This window comes from Saccopteryx bilineata, chromosome 1 (genome assembly GCF_036850765.1).
Source record: "Saccopteryx bilineata isolate mSacBil1 chromosome 1, mSacBil1_pri_phased_curated, whole genome shotgun sequence".
In the NCBI taxonomy this organism is placed as follows: Eukaryota; Metazoa; Chordata; class Mammalia; order Chiroptera; family Emballonuridae; genus Saccopteryx; species Saccopteryx bilineata.
In genome coordinates this window covers 28,978,063-28,984,745 of record NC_089490.1, presented here as the reverse complement: position 1 = coordinate 28,984,745, position 6,683 = coordinate 28,978,063, and the positions used below count along the sequence as shown (strand labels likewise).

The 6,683-nt window shown below is 48.0% G+C and overlaps 1 protein-coding gene across 6 annotated transcripts in view; it reads left to right on the top strand.

Annotated features, from left to right (window-relative positions):
* The first annotated feature begins 491 nt into the window (after positions 1-491).
* Positions 492-6,683, top strand: part of PKHD1 (PKHD1 ciliary IPT domain containing fibrocystin/polyductin) — a 495,803-nt gene continuing 489,611 nt past the window's right edge. For all 6 annotated transcript variants that reach the window (XR_010728191.1, XM_066252548.1, XM_066252523.1 and 3 more), the window contains exon 1: positions 492-651. The gene's annotated coding sequence lies outside the window, so the exon portion shown is untranslated. The remainder of the gene's footprint in view (positions 652-6,683) is intronic.

Genomic DNA, 6,683 nt, shown 5'->3' with positions numbered 1-6,683 from the left:
GTCAAGAAAGCAAGGACAGGGGTGAGAGAGGAAAGTGAAACAACAAGGAAGGCTAATTAGTCCTTTCTTAACAAAACTTTGAAGAAGCCCCTTCCTTTTTCTGCTTCTTCAGATTCATGCCCCTGTGGTGAGAGTGTCAGCCCATAGCAAGGTCCTTCTGAGTCATTCCTCAGGAAGAAAAGCCAGAGTCCTCTCGTGAAGGGGGACCTGCCCTCCGCGGGTCCTTCTTCCTGCATCCTGTGTTTGGTCACTGATTTACTGGCAAATTCTTTCAATCTTTGAATGCCTGTTTGACTTACTAGCTGGACTTTTACTTAAAATTCTTGTCTGGGGCACATGCAGTAAGTGGAGAAAAATGTAAGACACCCTTTCTTTGGTCATTAGTAAAGGGTCCTAAGGAAAAATCCCAAATGGCTTGTGTTAATCATTAAACCTGCCTGAGGGCTGGCTCTGAACTTTTACTTTGGCACACATTTGGCCAGGACAAACAAGTTAGGTGAGTTACAGTCCAGCGTGAGTTACCTGCACGGTAGCTGCAGGCTGGGCTCTAACCAGATAACACGGCCATCGTTTCTTGACATAGAGGAACAAGATCATTTGGAAAAGAAAGACAACTTCTCCCTTGAGTCTTGAGAAAGAAACAGGAAAAAGGTACTGTTTGATCAAAAATGTCTCTGCTGTCTGTTTTCTTGGTATCGCATCTCTTGCCAAGGTCGTGGTGAACAAAGGGAAATGGGCATCTTGCAGCTCCGTTTTGGGGAGGGAGGAAGAGAGGATGAGGAGGATGGGAGCAGTGAGAGAAGAGAGAGTGACAGGAGAGAGAATATACTTGACCAAATGCACACAGTGCTCTTCTGGCTGAAAATGTTCTGGTTTAAAGAATTGACTGGAGGCTGAATTTATCCTTAGGAAGAATTTGTGTATTAACCATATTAAGAAAAGTTACACTTATTATTGACTTGATTGCTCTCCTCTAGAGGAAAAGATACAAGTTTGAACAGAAGGCTTTAAGAAAACCAGTGTGTGAATACCTACTTCCATTGTTCTAGGCTGGGGCGTGACTGCCGAGATGAAATGTGAAAATCGTACAGCAAGGCTGGAAGTGCACTCTCCCATGGGGGGGGGGGTATTCTGTTGCGTGTAACAAGCAAGTTAGAGTCCGTTCTTTCGGACTAAGTAGCATATACTACTGTGTACCTTTCTCTATGTAGTAAGTGCATTTCTGAAAATGGAATGTTTCAAAAATGAATTGTATTCCAAATAGATGTAAGCATGTAGGGCATATTGCAGCTCAAAGATACACATGCCAAATCAACCTGGAAATTTTAATATTCCTTTCATAAACGCAAGACACCATCAGCTAGGGACTTGAGGGCAGGAACGCAGGTTATTTGCCTCAGTTTTCCCAGCTCCGGGCCCAGTGCCCAGCGTATATTAGGCATACAATAAATGTTTGTGATTTGAATTAAATGTAGATGATTTTATATAGTATTAGACTGTCTTAATCAGGACATATCTGTAAATTAATTCTAAGTTATTTGTCAAATATTCTTTTTCCGGACATTAATTGTGGCATATCTATTCTCTGAAATGGTGTAACTATTTTTGCTAGTGTTGGCATTTCTTAAAAATAAAAATTAAACATATCTTTAGTAATATGTCCATGTGTTTAATTCTGTACATTTTTTAACTTTCCGAAAATTTTAGAGCCAGTGATTTTCATAGTATTATATCCGTGCCCTCTGACTTGGGAGTGCCTGGGAGTGCAGCTGGGCAGAGAGCAGGCATCAGGGTGCTACGTAAGGCCCCTGGCTGCTCAGCTCGGCTCCCGTGAATTCTGCCCGTCCCAAGTGTGTGTAAGTTATTTCTTTCAAATTAGGTGAGCCCAAGCTTAGATTATCCAAATGTGTATTCACCAGTGTTAGAATTACTGAGTGCTGTGTGGGACGTTTCCACTAAGACGGTTGTAGAAACAGAAGTCCTCTCCGAGGAAGGGACAGTCAGGAGAATAGGCACATGTGGCACTGCCATCTGGTCCAGGCTGCACAGGACACAAACAAGAGGTCCAGGGAGGAAAGGACGAGGAGGCTGGAATGGCCTGGACTTGTGGGACGGTCCCCAGAGCTGGACCCAGCTGTCGCGGGCTTTTCACCCATCCCCTGTCCTTAAGAATGTTCTGTGTGCAGTTCCACAGGCCACCAATGTCCAACTGGGGGCTGAAACTCAAGTTAGAAAGTTGGGAGAAGAACAGAGGTTGGAGAAGAATTCGCAGTTGTCCACCTCGGGGCTGGTGGACAAATGTGTGAGCAGGACAGTAAGTTGGAGAGCTTAGCATGCTGTTTTGCAAGCTAGGAGGACATGTGCTGACTTGAGTTAAGATCTGAAGTCTGTGACAGAACCTGATGGGAACTCTATCCCTGGAGAAGTGAGAGGAACAAAGGGGAAGATGTCCCGGTGATTGACAGCTGAATGCAAGAAATGCCCCAGGCTGTCCGATTTTTAGTACCAAGGAAAGCCAAAGCTAAGCAAACACCACCCCAGTCAAGCGGGCAGCCCCCACTTCAGGAAACGTGCATGAAGAGGGAATATAGGCCCAGCGAGCTTCTTGATACAGCTTCCAGTTCCAGCAAAAGGCCTTGCTATCCAGTGTAGTCAGTGCAACTAAGGAATGAAGTGGGGCATAGTGGTGATGTGGCATTTTTCTAATCTGGCAGGAGGCAGAAAGAGAAAGAAAAAAAGAGAGCAACATCACCAAACACTCTGTCCTTTGGTAGAGCCTGCAGGGTGCTGTGCAGGAAGGGGTTGGAGTTCAGGACCTTACTCCCTTATAATTAAATTATTCAAGCCTGCAGAGAAGATTGCCCAATGAGGGGAATCTCCCTAAGCATATCACACCCGGGAAATCTAGAGAGGAGGTACAAATAATTCCTAGGGAATTGAGAATAAGACAGGCCATCTATGCCTCTGTCTCTAAAGGTCCTGACTGAGCCACAGTCACTGCAGGAATGGAAGCCAAGATAGCCCCCAGCACCTGTTGGGGGCGCTGATATCCATGCTGAGCCCCGTCATGGGACAAGACATTTATGATGTTGGGCTGAGCTGGGTGAAACTGACAAGTCCTGGAAATGGGCACTGGCTATGAGGAAACCTGTGACTGAGAGGGAACTCGACCCAAAAGACTATTCCAATTGGCTGTAAAGGATCCAATGAAAGTAACATGGTAGGAAATGAGGTTTGATCTTCTTGCTGCTCATCTGAAAAGATAGACTGGCTACCTAATGCGGTGTTTGGTCAGCCTGCAAACCTGAACAGCAGTACAGATGCGCCCACCTGCCCCTACCATCCCTGATGCCCTGTCTGCTCCAGCAGAAGTCTCAGGGATACAGTCCCATAGGGGTGGAAACCTCCCGGGCCCCAGGTATAAGGTACAGGCCAAGCCTGCGTTCCAGGTGAGGGCCGGGAGAGCTGTTTGGAGGCCTCTTGTTGAGCTCATTATTCACGGGTCCCCCAGAAATAAACAAAAGGTCATAGCTCTGATTGATACTGGCCCTGAATGTACTCTAACACATGGTAATTGTCAGGATCTTCTGCCTGCCTCAGCACTATTAATGGTTACAGAGGACAGATGGTTATGGTCAGGAAGGTCATTTGGATACTGCAGATTGGCTTTCTGCCCCACAGGAATACAATATATATATATATATTTTGTATTTTTTCTGAAGCTGGAAACGGGGAGAGACAGTCAGACAGACTCCCGCACGCGCCCGACCAGGATCCACCCAGCACGCCCACCAGGGGGCAATGCTCTGCCCACCAGGGGGCGATGCTCTGCCCCTCCGGGGCGTCGCTCTGTCGCCACCAGAGCCACTCTAGCGCCTGGGGCAGAGGCCAAGGAGCCATCCCCAGCGCCTGGGCCATCTTTGCTCCAATGGAGCCTCGCTGCAGGAGGGGAAGAGAGAGACAGAGAGGAAGGAGAGGGGGAGGGGTGGAGAAGCAGATGGGCGCTTCTCCTGTGTGCCCTGGCCAGGAATCGAACCCGGGACTTCTGCACGCCAGGCCGACGCTCTACCACTGAGCCAACCGGAGGGCCTAGGAATACAAGATTTTTATCTCTTCAATACCAGAGAACATATTGGGCATTGATATCCTATATGGTCAAACTCTGCAAACCTCTATGGTGAATTCTGCCCCCAGTTAGAATAATCAAACCAGTGCTGAGGGGACCAATAAGTCTGTCACCCCGTGGAAGAATGGTAACTGTCAAACAATATACATTGCCTGGGAGGGCATAAGGAAATAGGAATAACTTGGAATGAGTCTTGCATGTCCTGCCCATAGTGCTTTCTCCAGCTTGGTACGTCCAGTATAAATGCCGGTGGCTCATGGAGAATGACCATGGGTCACCGAGAATTAAGAAAGGTGGTGCCTTTCATCCGTTCAGCTGTGCCCTGCATTGCTGCCCTCTTAGATACCTTGACCGTGACCTTAGAACTGTACCACGCTCTACTGGACATAGACAATGCTCTTTTTTCAGTATATCCCTAGTTGCTGAGTCGCAAGATCAATGTGACTTCACGTGGGAAGGACAACAATGGACATTTCAAGTGCTTCCGTAAGGCTACCTGCACAACCTCTCACAATATGTCGTGGAATGGTAACCTGACATCTGTCCCTGCTCTCCTTCCCCACGTCAGTACACTGGGCTCATTGCATTGATGACATAATGTTCACATGTGAAGACTTGTCTCTGCTGCAGGACACTCTGCAGACTCTGCAGGACCATCTGCAAGGGAGAGGCTGGCAGTGAACCCACAGAAAATTCAAAACCCAGGCACTAGCATCAAGTTTTGGGAAGTCATTTGGTTGTAAAATGCTCATTGTCCCAGAAGCTATGACTGATACGGTGCAGGGCCTCTCCCAAGCAGGACTACTATTTGAGTTAGATGTATCTATGGCTCCAGAAGATATGGGTTGGATGCTGTGGCAGAGACAACAGAAGGAGAGAGCACCCCGAGGATTTTGGTCCCAGCCCTGGAAGGTGCAGAAACGTGATATAGCCCCATAGAGCACCAGCTCTAGCTGTGCACACAGCACTCCCCCATGTAAGCCTCTCCTGAAGAAACAGCAGATCATGGGAAGATCTTTCTTGCTTGTCAAGGGGTGGTTTGAGACTATGTTCCATTAAGCCACCCCTACCATAGCTCAACCCCCCCCCATTTTGACTAAGTGGCATGTGTATTTGCAGTAGAGGAGCCCGGCGTCTACCACTGCCCTCTCTCTAGAAAGGCAGGTGCTACTCAGCCCAGGAGAGAAGGCAGATCTTCCAAGTGCCCCCACTTCTACTCCTGTGGTGGCCCCTGTAGTCTGTAGAGAGGAATGGGGGGACTTTCTGCTGATGGCTGGTATACACCTGGGTCTAGTCAGGGCAGCTGGCCTGCATGGACTGCAGTCACTATTCAGCCCAGGATTGACACCATCTGGATAGAAACAGGAAAGAACCATAACTGCCAGTGGGTTGAACTCAGAGAGGTTTGGATGGTGCTCACTTTGAGGCCTGACTTTTACCCTTTTGCTCTGAGAGTTGGGCTGTTCTAAAGAGACTAACCCTCTGGATTGGATAATGGGAAGCCAGGAGGTAAATGGTCATGAATAAGCACTTGTGGGGTCAGGGTGAATGGAAAGACATTGGGTTCACCTGCAGGAGCCTGAGGCAGTCCTCACTGTTTTCCATGTCTCAGCTCATAAGGCACTGACCACCGGCAACGAGGAAAGGATGCCCTAGCCTGCGCGTGAGCCTGGGCAGTGGACCCTGCAGTAGATACAGCACATTGGGTGCACAGGCAGAGTGGGCACCACAGCACATGGGAAAGGGCATATTGCCAAGAGTGCTGGCTTGTCCTTGAAATACAGTGACTTGGTTCCTGCCGTAATAGCAAATCCTGTGTTCTAAACAATATCCAAGGACACTATCAAAGAAGTCTGGGACCATCCACTGGAGTTCCCAACTGGTGAAGCTTGGCAAATCGATTATATTCAGTGAGGGTTCTAAATATGCCTTGCTTTTTATGGACACTGCGTCTGGCATACCCGAGTTTCCCTGTGGCTACACAAACCAGGCTGCCACAGGAGGGGACTAGAGAAGCTGAGTAGCATGTACAGATACCCTTGTCACATGGACAGTGATTGGAGGATACAGTTCAACGGTCATGATGTACAAGACTGGACAAAAGAGCATGACACTGAATGGAGGTCCCACCTCCTCTATAACCTGTAAGCAGCAGGGTTAGTAGAAAGGAAAAATGGAATATAAGAGCAGCAGATTAAATTACTAACAGGTATAAAAAACAAAAAACAACACAGTGGCCAGGTAGACTAAAGAGCTATCCCAGGCTCTAATACATTGGAATGGTCAAGCAGTAGAGTGTGTGGTCTCATAGAGGCTGGGAACCTCTACTGGGACACCCAACACAGTGAAGGTATGGGTGTCACAAGATATAGACATTGCCCTGCTTTTACTGTGGATCAACATGCGACGCTGCTGAGAGCAGCAAGCCCCCTCAGGCCTGGAAAAGGCATTATCTACTGGAATTTACAATGGGACACCCCAATGGGTGAGGGGGAATTAATCTCCACTAGGACTCCAATGTCCTGCTGTACACTGGACCTATAGAAACGCACTATAC